Source organism: Anastrepha obliqua, chromosome 5 (assembly GCF_027943255.1).
Source record: "Anastrepha obliqua isolate idAnaObli1 chromosome 5, idAnaObli1_1.0, whole genome shotgun sequence".
Taxonomy (NCBI): domain Eukaryota; kingdom Metazoa; phylum Arthropoda; class Insecta; order Diptera; family Tephritidae; genus Anastrepha; species Anastrepha obliqua.
The window spans coordinates 20,802,801-20,820,046 of record NC_072896.1 but is presented as its reverse complement, the minus strand read 5'-3'; positions in this window follow the sequence as shown (position 1 = coordinate 20,820,046).

The following is a 17,246-nucleotide window of genomic DNA, read 5'->3' as shown; positions in this document are numbered from 1 at the left end:
GCTGAACTAAGAGTAGTTGCTAACCCACACTGGTTTTGGAAATAAGTCGGTGAATGTAAGACAAAACTGAACAGTCTTGCAAAACACAACAAAGTTTGTCTTATTCGGGAGCCTGGACATTGTGGTATTACAGGGTACGAGTTGACTTATAAACTGGCTAATATAGGCTTTGCAAGTATACCACTAGGCCCTGAACGCTTTCTAGGTGTCAATTCTGTATCGATTCAACTATGGATTGACGACTTCATGAAGTCTACCCATAGAGGACGTTGGTCTGAGTTGGGCTTCTGCAGAGTAGCCAAGTGCTTTGTGAAAGAACCAAACAGGAAATTAGCGACCTTTCTCCTAAAACTAAATAGGAAGTACCTGATAGTACTGGTGGGTGTAATCACAGGGCACAACGCCTGCGGCTTGCTGAGTATGGATAAATTTCATACTCTTCCTGCTATTGTTGTAGCAGCAATACAAGCCCTGTCAGTGTAGTATTACCGGTCGTCTTCGTCTAACTCATCTAACCTGTTTCGTCAGGTTGGGAGAGGGGTGTTAGATGAGTGGGTTTAGAGAAGTATGTGAAAAGGTGGTGCGAGGTGCCTTCACATGCAGGACATATGATTAGTATGTCGTGGTCAATTCTGGATAAGTAGGAATTTAATCTGCTACCACATCCAGAACGTAATTGTGCCAGTGACAAGCAGGAGGGAAGGGGATGCTCTATGTTTGGGGAGTTGTGTTGGGCCGATAAGCTCCTTACCGTAAAGGTATGGGTTGTGGTGGCGGTTGGTAGTACCGGCTTATCAGGGGATGTGGTAGCCGCTGAGGCATTGGACGCCAGGTGTCAGGAGCAACACGTGGCTACATACAGTGTGGACCACTCTCTATGTGACTTAAGGCCTGAATAGGTCTTAAGGTGGCTCCACCCGTTGCACTTATTGCACCTAACCGAGGTGTAGTTCGGGTGGAGCCGTTTATGGCAAACGCAGCATTAGAATACCTCTGGCCCAGAGTTGGATTCAATACCAGCCATGAGGAGAAGTATTTGGAGAAAGATTGCTGCATGGAATTGCTCCTGTGACGATGGAGGGGGGATGATAAACGGTTCACTGTACAGGGCTAGTTTACTGGGGCGGCAACCTTTTGTCGGGAAAAACCCGAGCCATTTCGGTAACGTAGAACCGGCTGCCATGGGAATGTTCGTACTCTTCCTCTTCCGGATCTCTTAAGATTCATCAATGATTTCAAAAGATTTACGGAAAAGTGACTTCAAACCAAATTTTTCAGTCTTACCATCCACATCTGTATCTATCCTGTCACTCTATTCTTTCTACTGCAACCTGACTGAGTGCTTGAACTTGTCCAACCCCCCCACAAATCTATCTAATCTAAACCTAACATACTGAAACAATTTGATTTTTGTTCTTTTTTATGAGTTTTTAAAAAGAAACCATTTCAGGTTGTTTTTATGAGAAGCTTTTTAAAAGCAGTAATACATCCGGCGGCTTGCCATTGTCTGCAGAGGCTAGCAGTACTCTATTATTTCATGCCTCATGCCCACAGTGGACATCGAAGAAGTTACCAACTAAATAATTGGTAGTCACGCACAAACCATCACTCAACTGTGCCGGTTGCGTCTGTTTATTTACCATATTAATTAATTTCAGCTAAAAATATTTATAGAATAACACCCATTCAGACACATTAGATTGATAGTGTCCATATTGAACGCAGCGGCACAATAAAATATGCTATAAGCAGTGACTGCTGCTGATAGAAATACGACAGCAAAAGAATGCTCTTTGGGACCTGCACGCCAGTAAATGAAATACAGTTTTGTATTTCTTGTTATTGTTTTTATTTCCTTATTCAAAGTTCACAAGGACATGCAAGCTTCATTCATATCCTTCTTGCGCTCACGTGCTTTCACTCAACGCTATTGCTGCCGCTTGCGCTAATGAATTTCAACAAAGTGCAATAAATAGAGAGAAAGAGAGAGACAGAGAGCGAGGGAAAGCGAGTGAGGGACAGTGTGAGAGCGTATGCTAGTTGGCTGTGTGTTCCCGGAACACTCTCCCTTATCAGAACGCTTGCTGCTGCCGTGTTTGTTTATATGCGGCATTCGCGTCCTTTACCAGCGCGCCAACAAGCCAACAAGCCAAGCAACGAGCCGCCGAGCAAACGAACGCGTGCTGCATGCAAGTTTATGCACGCTTGGAGCTTTTATTTGGTATGTATGCGCTCTGAGCTTATTTTACCGTCGCGAGCTTTTTCTTGAACTTACCAACAAAACGCTACACATACCACATACACACCCACTATTAAGTAATCCATCTTGTGCGCTGCTCTTGCCATTGCTGCAGTGGCGAGTTCCTGTCAAATTCCAGATTTAGTCTTTCGTTTGGAATAGTTAAGGATGAACAACTGACTCGACAACTCGGACAACGAAACGTGTTACAACAAATATTAGTGAACAACAACAAAAACAAATAAAACAGACAATTAGAAAAAGGTATATGATGGAAAAATAATATCGCAGAAGCGCCTAAAAGTATATGTAATTATGCGATTTTCAAAAGGCAAGCAGTGAGAAATGAAGTGAAAAGTGTGAAAACTAAGCGTGCAATACTGCGTTGTGTGGCTGGCGAAAAGGACAAAAATCCAATCCAATCGGCCAGGCAATCAATTTATGGCAATGTCAAGATTTTTGTGTACCTTTTTTTGTTTTTATGTTATGTATGAATGAATACCATACTTTTCAATGGTAGCTTTTGGCGAATCGAAGTTGAAAATTGGGAAGTGAAAAATTATTTTGCTTAGTATATTTTCGTTTTTTTTTTTTGGTGTATCGTGCGAAGTAAAGTGCATACACACATACATACATGCACGCATACGTACATACATGTAACATCCCTTAATTTGTATACTCGCATCATCCCGCAATGAGCTTTAAGGATTTTTTCAACACACACACACACATGCACGCAGTTAGCGTCTCCGCACCCGCAACCCGTAGCGAAGCACCTACAAGCCAACTTGGCTGGCTGACTGGCTGCCTTGGGACTCAAAGTCAACGGCTATTAGTTGGGGGGGGGGAGGGGGGGGGGGGCGAAGCGGGTAGGTCGGGTGCTTAGTTTCCTTTCAGCCATTTTAGCCTATAGCACCGCCAGTTTCCGCTTGCTGCGATTTAATCGCAAAACGTGTGCCTGCGTGTGCGTATGTTGGCTAGTTCACACGGGTGGGTGTGGATGTAGGTGCGTGCGCGTGCTGAGAATTTATTTGCGAGAATTACCATTTAAAAATTAACCACATCTCAATGTGACACGCAAGGCAATGACAAACGCACAAAGTTGGTATTTGTATGCACATACATACATACATATGTATATGCATGCATCTACTGACACATATGCACATGTATGCTCATGCATATAAACAAAGCGAAAGCCATCGCGTCCGCACTCATTGGCGTAGCCCTTGAAAAAGTTACTTACAAATGCAATGCAATAGTAATGCACTTTATGATTCAACCATAAAACTTAACCGCATATGCCGCTTTGTATGTATGCTTCCTACTTTGCTTACATACTATACATATAGACGGATGTGAAAGCACCTCAAAGTGCTCAAATATGCACACCAACATACAATTGCATTTGGACAAAGACATTGGCTGGACCTTGAGCAGTTCCTACAAGTCACACAAGCAGCACCAATACAACTACACTGCGGCAGCGAAAGACTCACTCATGCAAATGCTCACACTACGCTATAAACACCCGCACTTACTTTGATGTGCACACACATACATACATACATGCATACACATATTCATAGTGAGAAATTAACTAGCGACAGTGTAGCAGCTCCTTTCGAGTGGATGAGCTAAGTAGTAACGTGAATTGAAAGCTTTATTGCGAATGCTATGACCCACCCACCCACTGTCCATCCTGCCATCACTTCATCGCTCTTTATCTATAGTTGGGATTTGTATTCGGAAGCCACTTTGTTTGTGCAGCAGTGGATTTTATTATTAGCACATTTCCGCATAAATATTGAATGCGTTTAGTTAGGAAACTACAAATTTTTATGCTTGTATAACGGTATTAAATTGGATTTTGAATAGTGGCTTTGCAATAACAAAACAGTTCGTAATCCATATGTTTTTTACCGGTAATTTAAATTTATTCACCAAAGGGAAATTACAGTTCTCGATAAGACTTAAAGTCTCTGAATGTTTTAGTTATGCGCCTAGTAGTATGCAATAGTGAATGTTACATTGTATACAGAAACCCAAAATTCATGATCCATATGCTTTTTAGCTTGAATTCCACTTTATCACTAAAGGCAAATTACAGTTCTCGATAAGACTTAAAATGTCTATTTATTTTAGTTATGCGCCTAGTAGTATGCAATAATGAGTGTGGCATTGCATAGGAAAGCTCAAAAATTCATAGTCGATATGCTTTTTAGGCTTAATTCATCTTTATTAGTTAACGGGAAATTACAGTTCTCGATAAAACTTAAAATCTCCAAATGTTTTACCAGCGCGCCTAATAATATGCAAAAATAAATGTGGCGATGCATACAGACGCCCAATAATTCATAACCCATATGGTTTTTAATTCTAATTCAACTTAATTCACTAAACGGAAATTACAGTTGTTGATAAAACTAAAACTCTAAATGCTTTGGCTCTGCGCCCAATAATATGCAATAATAAATGTGACATTGCACACAAACACCCAAAAATTCATAATCCATATGTTTTTTTGCGTTAATTTAACTTCATTCGTTAAAGGAGGGAAACTGCAATTCCCCCTAAGGCTTAAACACTCCAAAAGCTTTGGTTAAGCGCCTAATAATATGCATGTAATACTGGTAGTACATTTTCAATGATATATCGAAGGAATTTGAATATTTTCACAATAGACGAGCCCATGCCAGGTTAGTTTAAGTTAAATTAGCGGTACTAACTCTACTAAAAACGTGAAAGAGATTCATTGTGACGTCACAAAAGCAAACGGAAATGGTGCGTAATGAAAATTTAATTTTGAGTGCTTATACTGGGTGGTCTATCTACCGTCTGGAGCTTGAACTATCGATTCTTTTAACTTTAACAGCTAAAATAGCGTTTGTATTGTGTCAGAAATTTAGTTTATTGTTAGACTTTTACTAAAAGCGTCGCCTATCGTTTGAAGGCGGAAAGTATGTATTGAGGTGGAAGGTGGAAAATATTAAAATCGAATATCGCAAGCTAAATAATCAGCCAAAAACTGTGATGTTGGCCGCCTAGAAACTACGGCTCCTTTCAACTATATTTTGAGTGCGCCGTTAAGCCTAAGTGTTACGTGAACCATCCATCGAGAATTCAAGCGTGGAAACAGAAAATCGATATCTACATACCTTTGGTGGAATAAGTGAATCTGTGACGAATTTTGCCTTCCATTGCTCTCTTACCAATCAAATCTTGTGAATTTCTGGCGATTGCTTGACGGATTCTACTTAATGACCTAGAATGCAGAAGATCGTTTTTCAGCTTACATTTAAATTTGTAATCAATCAAAACATTTCTTTCTTGGTATCTAAACTGTAAACTGTTTTTCGTGAAATTTGATAAGTTTTTGCGAGCGTCAGCGGCTGAAAACAATTCATTTTGGAAACAATTTTTGCAGGTATTTCAACTACTTTTCAAGTTTCTCCCTTACGTTAGCCTTTATAAAAAACAACATTACAAAAATGTTTCGTATATGAATATCGACGCTTCTAAGTTGTGGAAATTTAATAAAAAAAAAATAAATCTTGTTCTTCGACTAGGTGGAAAATTTTACATAAGGATCATGGCTTACGTCCCTATAAAATACAGCTCATGCAAGAATTGAAGCCAAGTGACCATCGCTTTTTTTGTTCATTGGGCTTATTTAGTTTTATTATTCAGATTTATTGTAGTATAAAAGTAGTCAAAAATTGGGTTGATGAAATGGACCACGTAACTTCTAGCCGCGGTGAACATAGTACGCCGGATGTCATATTAAAAAAATAAATGCCATGAAATTATATACCAGATTATAACAAAAAAAAATTATTCCAACAATATTTCTATTTTTTATTATCATTTTAAGTTTTCGAGCTCTTAAAAAACACCCTTTATTTCTTCTGTTCACTGCTTGTATTAATCCGTTTGGCAGCATAACAAAACAAAATTCACTGATGGTGTCCGTTAGGAATCTTTGACATAACAAAGGGTCTTTGAAAAGATGCGCCTAAATAGATGTTGTTTTAAAATATTATAAAACAGTTAAAAATTTATATTCTTTCATTGAAAATACGGACCTTAATAAAATGCCATGAAAAATGACATAATTTAAATGTAAAATCCGATAAACAGTCGATTCATGAATGCCTGATTGTTGAGATCGTCAAGATATCGGTCAGTCCTTTTTCTATCCCAGTTTCTTGAAATTTTTTACCAACCTTGGAATTGTCGACTCATTCGGACGATTATTTCCACTAAAAAATATCACGAATTTTGCGATATGTTAATCTGAAAGGTCGACCATTTTGATAATAAGTTTCAATAAATTTTACTAGTTGTTGTCTGTCTACTTGTCGAATGCCAAAAATGACATTAAAAAGGTAGACAGATTTATTTATTACAGACATTTAGGCGGAATTTTGAAAGATCCGTACATATCTGTGCTATTAAAAGTTAAAAAAAAAAATGCATTAGAAATGGGTAATGGCTGTAAGTATACTCGTATGACGCCAGAAATTCGAAAAATGTTAGAAGGTAGCAATAGAGAGTGGGATTTTAGTGAAAGTGATGAAGGTGATATGAAGTGAAGGTAATATGATTCAGACACCTCAGAAAGCGCAGCAGAAGATATTATTTTGATAGCAAATGAAGTGCAGACTTCGTAGGATAAATTTAAGAGGATCAGAAGACGAAAATCTTGCAGTCGATTTAGAAGAAATAAAAGCTATGGCAGAACATGAAGTACAGGGTGGCTGATGAATTTTGCTACATTAAGAAACTCAAATGACTTTTTTTTTAGTGTATGGAATTCATTTATTTTTTTTCAAGTTGAAGGTCATTAAATTTTATTAAATGTAGCTTAACTAGTTTTAAAAATAATTGAATTTAAATGAAGTCAGGTGCAGTAAGGTCAGGCGACCTGGGGGGCCAACGAAATTCGGAGTTTCTTGAAATCAGTTTATTGGGAAATTTTCGTCGCAACTCTGTCATAACAGTCTGGGCTATGTGAGACGTTGCCCCATCTTGTTGAAACCACACAGAGTTGAAAGGAATTCTCTTTCGCCGTAGTTCTGGATAGAAAAATTCTTTCAGCATTTTCAAATAACGGTCTCCAGTAACCGTAACGGTGTGACCATTTTCTTCAAAAAAATAAGGCCCGACAATACAGCGTGAAGAAACCGCACACCACACTGTCACGCGAAGAGGATGCAATTCCGTCTCGTGGAGTATCTGTGGGTTAGAAGTACTCCATATTCGATAATTTTGTTTGTTCACATTGCCGTTTAAATCGAAATGTTCCTCATCAGACATGAAAAGGCAGTTTAACATGTTTTGGTCTTCTTCCTCCATTTTTAGGATCTTCTGGCAAAATTCCAAGCGAATCGGCAAGTCTGCTGCATTCAGTTTGTTAACCATTTGAATTTTGTAGGGAAATAAGTCTAAATCTTTGTGCATTATTGTTTGCAAAGACTGTCGGCTGACACCAAGTTGAGCAGATAAGCTTCTTGTTGAAACCCTTGGATTGCTTTGTATAGCTGCAGCTACAGCAGCGATCGTTTCCTCCGTCCGAACTGGTGGGTTTCGATGATAAGGCCTTCTTGCGACTGTTCCTTGCTCAGCAAAATTATTCACCAGTCTCATTATGGTCCATCTGCTCGGGGGATCGCCGCCAAACATCCGCCTGTACTCTCTCTGTACCAAAACTACGGACTCCAGTGCGTGATAGCGGCGGACTATCCAAATTCTTGTTTGCGTGTCCCAGTTATCCATTTTAATAAATTTTAAAGATCAATCTGCAAATTAAAATAAAAATGGAACAGATAACTTGAAAAGAAAAAAAGTTATTCAATTTGTTTTTAGTAGCGGCTTTCATCAGCCACTCTGTACAACCGCAGTGCCTAGAAGATATTTTGCCTATTGGACGAAAAAAATTTCAGAAAAAACAGGTGTCTTGGATATTCAGTTATTTCAATGAAGTTATATCAATGAAGCAGGTGAATTAACAGCATAAAAATGTACAAATATTTTGCTTCTGTTCATGTTATCGAGCTCGCGCTGAGCAAAACAAAGGATTATGCGAACTTTTTAGTTGTGAAATAAATTAATTTTTTGCACTTATTTTGCTAATCAGTATTGGCAAAAAAAAAAAAATACATTCAACATTATTGGAAAATGAGCACATTATACTATAATCCATTGTTTCACGAAATATATCTACGTCGCATAATAGTTTCTCGAACATTTTGTGCTGTTGGCATTTCGAGGACATTCAGCCTTATAATTAAAATATTTTGAACCTCATGATCGGCAAATTTTGCTCTCTGTATATGCCAGGTGATACGATCGTCATCGATGAATCTCTAATAAATCATTCAAAATGCATATAAAATAAAAATAAATAATTAGTGCGTACACTTCTGTAAGGAGTTTGGCCGAACTCCTCCTCCTATTTGTGGCGTGCGTCTTGATCTAAAATCATTTAAATCTAGCAAATATAGGATCAAAATATATGGAATGCATTCCGTAAAAGTTACACTTGGTCTTACATTGTATTTGCTGGAGGAACTTCCGTCCTTGATGGACTTAACAAGCCAGGCTCAACTGTTGTAAGGTTATGCCTACCGCTTCTAAAGAGGCATCCATTGCGTATACTTTATTTCATAGCGCAAAAGTTCAACTTCTATTTACGATTTTATAAAGACAACGCCTCCAGCAAGACAACACTCCAATTCATACTGCGCGCACTACAAAGAAGCTCTTTTCATCCAGAAATATACTGGTTTTTGAGTACTTAGGGATTAGCTCGCGCCAAAGCCCAATTGAAGACCTGTGGGATACGGTGGGAATTAATTATTCCTCTGCATACTTCCTAGATTTTTTTCCAATATCAGCAGTTTGTCGAAGGAAAGGGAATCTATTCTAAGTCTTGCAAAACCGGACAGTGGCAAAGAAAGCACTCTGTACTATCTTCATTTTTCAAATAAGATGCACATACATACCTATGCTGAATATAGGTTGTTTCAGTTCCTCTTGTTGTGTTGAAAAAGAGCAAAAGGAAAAATTATGAATTCGGGAAATTATAGCCACATATACCTTTATGCATGCCCTCAAATACCTCTGTATATTAATTTTTACACTCAGCCGAAAGCCTCTGGTGTTAGCGCTGCGTTTGCTTGAGTTTACTAATAATTTTATTATCATCTAAGCTTTTAAAAATAAAAATTAAAAAATACCAGTCTAACGGTTAGACGCGATAGAAGTGAAACCTTCCGTAAAACAAACTGAGAGAGAATGAGACGAAAGCAGCATTAGGAGCGGGATAATTATAGGTTCATTATAATATTGCTATAAAGTTCATATTTTATTTTCTTCATTTTATTATTACTCATCTTCAATGTTTTCAATTACAACAACTGATACGAGTGGCTTATGATAGCTAAAATATGATACAAATGCTTTGGTTTCGATGTTGTCAACATATCTTTGAAATACCGCGTCAATTGTTGTTTTTGATCGTGTTGTCGACTCAGTGCGATTGTTACAAATTTTTAAATTGAATGTTGTATTGAGAAAGTCAATTAAAGGAACCGCTGTGTCCAAAGCAAAATTTACGTTAAAATCGCCCCTTAAAATCATTGGAACTTTATCGTAATCTTTTCTAAGTATCCGCGATACTTCTGGTGTATACTTTATTAAATTTTCGTGAATGAATTCCGTGATGCTATTTATTGATTTTTTTTTCTGTCGATATTCACGACACTTTTCTGCATTATTTTTCGGCATAATTGCGGTAAATATTTAAAAATGAAAATATTTACGAATATAAAAATACGGACGCAATACAGCACACGCGGTTGCTATTATGAGCGTCGTAACGCGTATATTACATAGACGTACTAACATACACACAAACATTCGTAGCACGCTTGGTCTAAGCAAGTATTAGGTAGTGTAGTATAGGTATACATAATGCCTTCTCGTCTCATATACGTACTAGCATACATACAAACATACATACGTATGATGTTTGAACTAAACACCAAAGCAAGTAATAGGCAGTGTAGTATACAAATTATAGAATTATAAGTTTTTTATAATATAAAAATTATTTACTTTATTCAACACAACCTTTACCACCGGAGTACTCTGCTAAAAGGGAAGATCCATTTTCAACAGAACTCCCATTTACAAATTCTAATTGAACAAATAGTGAGTTTCACACTTTATTACTCATCGCTGTTAATTGCTCTGGTCGCTCTCATAACAGTCGCCTCACACTTTCATTGTAACTGCAAGTTGCGTGTGCTGTTCGCTGTTAACTGCACTCGCTTTCACAGCAGTCGACTCACACTTGCATTGCAACTGTAGAAGCGCTGTAAAGTCGTATGCTTCGCTGGTAGGAACATATCAGAGAGCATATCCATGTATGAAGGTGGCCAGCAGTTATTTCTGCTTAACTCCTCTCCTTCTAAATGAGGGACGTCCGCGATCCTCAACAATAATGCCAAAATTAATTTCATTTGTATGATTGGTTTGGTAGGTTATCACGATGATATTATTGCATAAACTTCTGAGCAATTACAGTGTTGCGCATATAATAGGTTGAGTTATAATTTTGTATGGTTATGGTGGAGTCATCTTTACTTTTGGCATTAGTTCCGCAGACTCATACATAAATTGCAACAGAAATGAGTTACAAGTTAATGACTGAGATAGAGAGAACGACGATGATGAGTGGTCGAGCATAGTGAAATTTAATAGCAGTTTAGCAGCGGTATGATAAATCCATGAGAGCTCTAATATGCTGGTATTTGTGAGTAAGTTGCAATTACGCGGTTGCCAAGTCGGGTTTTCTTAAAACTACTAACTATCGTTATAACTTAACATAAATTTCCATTTCATTATAGTTAACAAACATTTCAAAGCCAAGTCGGGTTTTCTTAAAACTACTAACTATTGTTATAACTTAACATAAATTTCATTTCATTATAGTTAACAAACATTTCAAAGCCAAGTCGGGTTTTCTTAAAACTACTAACTATCGTTATAACTTAACATAAATTTCCATTTCATTATAGTTAACAAACATTTCAAAGCCAGAATTACATAGTGGAAATGAATATTCGTGAAATGCTCAGTTACCAAGTCACCATAGAATTCGATGTATCAAAATTTAATTTTTTGTAATAAGCCTAGGTTTCTGTTATTGGAGTTTCAAAGAAGAAATGGGGCTAGACTAGTATTTATTTCAAATTGTCTTTATGGACCACCCTCCCTTTAATTAAAACTTTACTACCTAGGTCTTTTTCAATTGTATGTTCCTCATAAAGTGGTGTTAACTTATTACCTAGTCTAGTATTTCTTTTCACCATTACTTTATCTCCTTCTTTAAAAACGCGCTCTGTTCTGTTTTTGTTGTGACTTGTGAGCTCTTTTTGTTGCGCACATCTAATACGTTCAGATACTTCATTATTCGGTTCATCAATGGTGGATCTAAATATGTCTACTGGCCTCAATTTAGTAACAGAATGTATTGTTTTGTTATATTCAATGGTTGACAGCAAGATTAGATCCACCGTATCATCAATACATCTTTCCAACTTCAGGCATCTAGCAATTTCAATTAAAGTGCTGTGAAACCTCTCTACCTGACCATTGGAGCAGCTATGCAAAGGTGGAGCATTGACGATATTAATACCAAAATTATTGGAAAGAAGTTGTCTGACAGTGTTTGAATTCAACGATTTTTCGTTGTCACAATAAATAATTTTTGCTTTTGGAAAAATGTTCAAAATTTGTATTAATTGGGGCTTTATGTCCAAAATTGTTCTCGACGCTATGGTCTGAACGATTGCGAATTTTGAGAACTTGTCTACACAAGTCAAGAAATACTTTGAGTCGGTAGAAAAAATGTCAATATGCAGGATCTCTCCTGAGTATAGTGGGATGGGTGTATCTTCTATTTTATGTTTCCGATGCTGCCTATTGTACTTCGATTTAGAGCAGATCCTACAGTTTACCACAACCTCTTTGGCTTTCTTTTCCATCTTCGGGAAAAAGTAGTCCCTCAAGATTTGCTTAACATTTTCCTGTGCTGCACGGTGTGCACGATTATGCTCCGTAGCTATTATTTCCAGCTGATCATTCGGGTCAAAAATGTCCGTTACATATGTTTTAGTGTATCTAAATTTTGTACTTGGAAACATTTGTACCAAGCCATGCTGAATGTAGGCTAGTATGGATAAATTACAATAGATTGCGTTAACTACATTGGTATTTACAATGTCCTGAATAGTACCTAAGAGCGTGCTTCTGTCACAAAACTGTATGCAGTGTCTAGTTTTATTCCCAAAAATAATGAAAGTTCGTTTTGATGGAAACTCACTTTCTTCAATAATGATTTGGTTCCTAAAACAATTAACAGGCTTTTCAACTACCCCTATGGTGTACGTTAACGATCCTTCGCTGTGGATCGTGGCTGAATCTGAGTTCATATTTTCATCTATCATATTGACTTGCTGACGCGAAAGAGCATCGGCAACGTAGTTTTCTTTTCCAGGCTTATAATAAAGCTTCGCATTATGTTCGTCGATAAATGCTTTCCAACGCTTAATTTTTGCATTTGGGTTTCGGTCAGAAACCGCAAACGTTAGCGGTTGATGGTCAGTAAAAATATTCAACTGGCGTACACCATAAAGATAGTTACGAAGGTTTTTTAGTGCCCAGACTATGGCCAAAAGTTCCCTTTCATTAGTGGCAAAGTGAAGTTCATTGTCTTTTAGGGTTCTGGAAACCATAGTTATTGGTCTGCCCTCCTGAGAAAGAACAGCACCCAGGCCATGGTTAGACGCATCTGTAGTTAAATCAAATGGTTTTTTAAAATTGGGGTAAGCGAGCATTACGTCTTCCGATACTAAAATTTGTTTAAGTGTCTCAAATGCTTGCAGTTGCTTTGAATTTAAAAGTATTTTCACTTTTTTGGATCTGTAAGCGCTGACTCTTCCATTTTCCCCTTTCAAAATATCAGTCAATGGTTTGGCAATACTGGCAAAGTCTCTCACGAAACATCTATAATAGCTTGCTAATCCTAAAAAGGACCTGAGACCGTACAAGGTTTCGGGGGTTGGGAAGTTTAGCATTGTGCTAACTTTATCTGGACACGTCTTAATGCCACCCCTTGATACAATAAATCCGAGATACTCTGTTTCAGTTTTAAAAAATTTGGATTTGTCGACTGACACCCTCATGTTAGCGTCATATAGACTCTTCAAGACCCAGTCTATGTCTTTAATGTGTTGTTCTTTAGATTCGGAATAAATAATAACGTCATCCACGTAAACAAAGCAGCTTTTACCTATCTTTTCCCTTAATATGTCGTCTATGGCTCTTTGAAAAATACTCGGAGCGTTTTTTAATCCGAAAGGTAGCCTACAAAATTCATACTTTCCGTTGCTAACGGAAAAGGCCGTTTTTTTCCCTATCTCGCTCAGCGAGCTCGATCTGGTGGAACCCAGACTTCAAATCAAGGGTTGTGAAGTATTGTGCAAGTCCCATATTTGATAAAATCGAAATGACATTTGGTATTGGGTATTTGTCGTCAATGGTATTTTCGTTCAGTTTGCGAAAATCTACCACGAGACGCTTTTTTTTATTGCCAAACTCATCAATGCCCTTCTTGTCCACGACCCAAATGGGGTTATTGTAGGGAGACGTAGATCGTCTTATAATACCATTTCGTAAAAGCTCTTTTATTTCATTGTTTACAAAGTCAACTACCCCCATTGGATATGGATACATCTTAGAATAAATCGGTTCTTCATGTTTTGTACGAATCCTAGCAACTACATTTGTGTTATAGGGCAGAGATTCGTTGGGATCGGCGAAAGCCTGTGATCTTTTTTTAATCATATTTGAAAAATCCCCCTTTATTGCAAGAGGTACGCTTTCCTGTTGAACTTTCAAAGCATTAATGTTGTCAATTTTTACAAAAAATAATTTTTCAATTCCAAAATCATGAACTATTTCACCTTTTTGAAGGTCCACGACTGCATTGACTTGCGTTAGCAGGTCAAGCCCAATTATCGCGTCAAAGTTTATCAAGTTTGGTAATATTATAAAATCCGAAGTTATGCCAAACAAGTTAATTTTACATTTTTGCCCAACTTTGCTCTCGCCGTGAACTGACTTAACTACGAACGGTCTCGTTAAAGGTACAATGCCTTTTAATTCAGTAAGGGGTTTTATATAGCTTTTTGAAGCTCCTGTGTCCACTAACATTTTTATTTCTTTGCCCTCAGCTCCTATTGTTCGTTTGACCCATGGGAGCTGGGCACCCTCCCTAAAAAATTAATTTCTTCGACCTCGAGTTCCACAATACCATCGTACGTAGTTTTTGTTTCTACATCTTCCGATGTATCCGATATGTGGTGGATTCTCTGGACTTTTGGACCAGTACTTCTATCTGATACAAAAGGTCGCTTAATTTGTTGACCTTGATTGCCTGTATTAAAAGGGATTTGCCGATTATTAGAGATTTGTATATTTTGGGACTTATTTTGTTGTAAAAAATTTCCTGTGGGATTGTGGTGCTCGAACTTCGTTGAGCGGCGGAGACGAGATGTGGATGGATCTATGTCCATTGGTTCAGTGCCCTGATCTCTATTAGTACTCGAAAGATTGCGCTTTTCTTGTCTATTTTGGAAGTAGGGGTTTTTATGACCGCTACGTGATTCTATTTGGTTGTTCTTGGTCTCATCTATTCTCTTAACTGAAGGGTGACACCGGTCCTTGTCCTCAAGATGTTTAGAGTAGTTTGATGCAAACATGTATCGTTCATGATTTGCTTCTACTTCCTGAGCAAGTGCCAAAGCAGAAGGCAAATCTGTTGGACGAGTGGAAAAGAGTATATCGCAAAGGGGCTTCCTTAGGCCAGAGACAAAAACACGTAATGCATCTAACCTATATTTATCATTTATTGAGTTAGCTATGTGACTTTCATATGTCATGATAGTTTTATTGGTAAGCAACGTAAGCTTTCTTTCGACTTCGTCGTAGAAATTCAACACTGTCAGATTTCCTTGCCTCAAGGTACTTAGCTCCTGTTCGATTAAATATATTGGCCGCTTATCAGCGTACGTGAAATCTAATCTTGCCACTATAGCCTTAAAGTTAAGAACAGTGTTGAAAGACGCTAAAACAGCATCTGCAGCGCCTCTAATTTTATTCCTTATAATGGCCACTGCTTGATAATGTTTAGCGCTTCCATCATAAGGTTCATATAATTTATAGGCCGTATGTGCGGCTTGCCTCCATGAGACGTAAGTCTCTTTCCTACCATCGAATTCAGGCAAAGATTTAACTAGGTCAAGAGTTTCCTCGCAACGCACGGTACCTGAAATCCTAACCTCTTCGAAACTTTCCACGTTAGCTGTCGACGTACTTGTAAATCTTCTTGAGATTTCGTTCAACTTTTTGTCGAATTCCTCTTTTTGTGAGCTTAAGGCGGCTGATACCGCAGCTGTTACTATAGCAGTTAACTCCTCAGTATTCATTTTTGGTTGATCTTTATCATTCAGAACTAAACTATTAAAAAGGCTCGCTAAATCTACGTCGCACATTAAAGTATTGGCCGCGCAAAAACCCGGTATAATAATATACCGTCCTATCTCAATCACAAATCAAGTTAGATTTATAAAAAAGTTTCAAAAATACATTGAATTCCAATGGTGATCATAGTATTTAAATATATTTATTAAGAAAAAAGGCACTGAGCAAGTCACTTACGTAATTTACTTTCTCTAAGCACGTGGTTTAGTTTGTTACATCCATAAAGATTATTTTTTCGAAGGTCAGCCAAAGCCGTAAGATACCACAGCAGGTGTTTCAAAAATTGGTAGAATTTAGTGATTTTTTCAGCAATGGTTAGTTTTTCATGCTTTCGTCCCAAAGCATCCAATTTAAAGCAAAATGAAAAACGTGGTTTAAGCTCCTCTGTGAACGGGTTCCTTTTTGGTCAGCGAACAGCAATATCCACGTCTTAGGTTTAGTTTTTCGGGGTTTTTTCAGTATTTCTTGAAATCCGAAATTTTAATAAAATTGAGGCTATTGATTTTTTGCTAGCCCCACGTTGGGCGCCAATTATAGAATTATAAGTTTTTTATAATATAAAAATTATTTACTTTATTCAACACAACCTTTACCACCGGAGTACTCTGCTAAAAGGGAAGATCCATTTTCAACAGAACTCCCATTTACAAATTCTAATTGAACAAATAGTGAGTTTCACACTTTATTACTCATCGCTGTTAATTGCTCTGGTCGCTCTCATAACAGTCGCCTCACACTTTCATTGTAACTGCAAGTTGCGTGTGCTGTTCGCTGTTAACTGCACTCGCTTTCACAGCAGTCGACTCACACTTGCATTGCAACTGTAGAAGCGCTGTAAAGTCGTATGCTTCGCTGGTAGGAACATATCAGAGAGCATATCCATGTATGAAGGTGGCCAGCAGTTATTTCTGCTTAACTTACATACTACAATACTCACTATACTAGCGTGGGTCAGCAGTACGCAGCCACACACATATACGTACATATATCAACATATAACGCTTCGTAGAGTCGCTTTTTCGTTTCATCGAGTCTCAAATCACTCCCAACGATTGTAAAGAACTTTTCACTTCAAAAATGAAATAAATAGTTTTTACTTTTTCGTCTATGGTATATGTCAGATGTCAGATGTCCTATATATATCGGTTAACTTTTCTACGCTAAAAGAAGTTATTTCCTTCAAATTGGGGCATTCACTTACGCCGTATTGATTTCTTTGGGGTTGTGGCACTAAATTTGGCGTTAACATCCCTTTTGGGTGTTTGGTTGAGCTCATCCTCTAATAGGGTTGTGTACCCTGATGTTTTCCACAAACGGAGCTACCTGTGCCACCTCCAAACGTCAGTTGACTTTTTTGGCAAAAACTTTTTCATAGCAGAAATATACTCGGCGA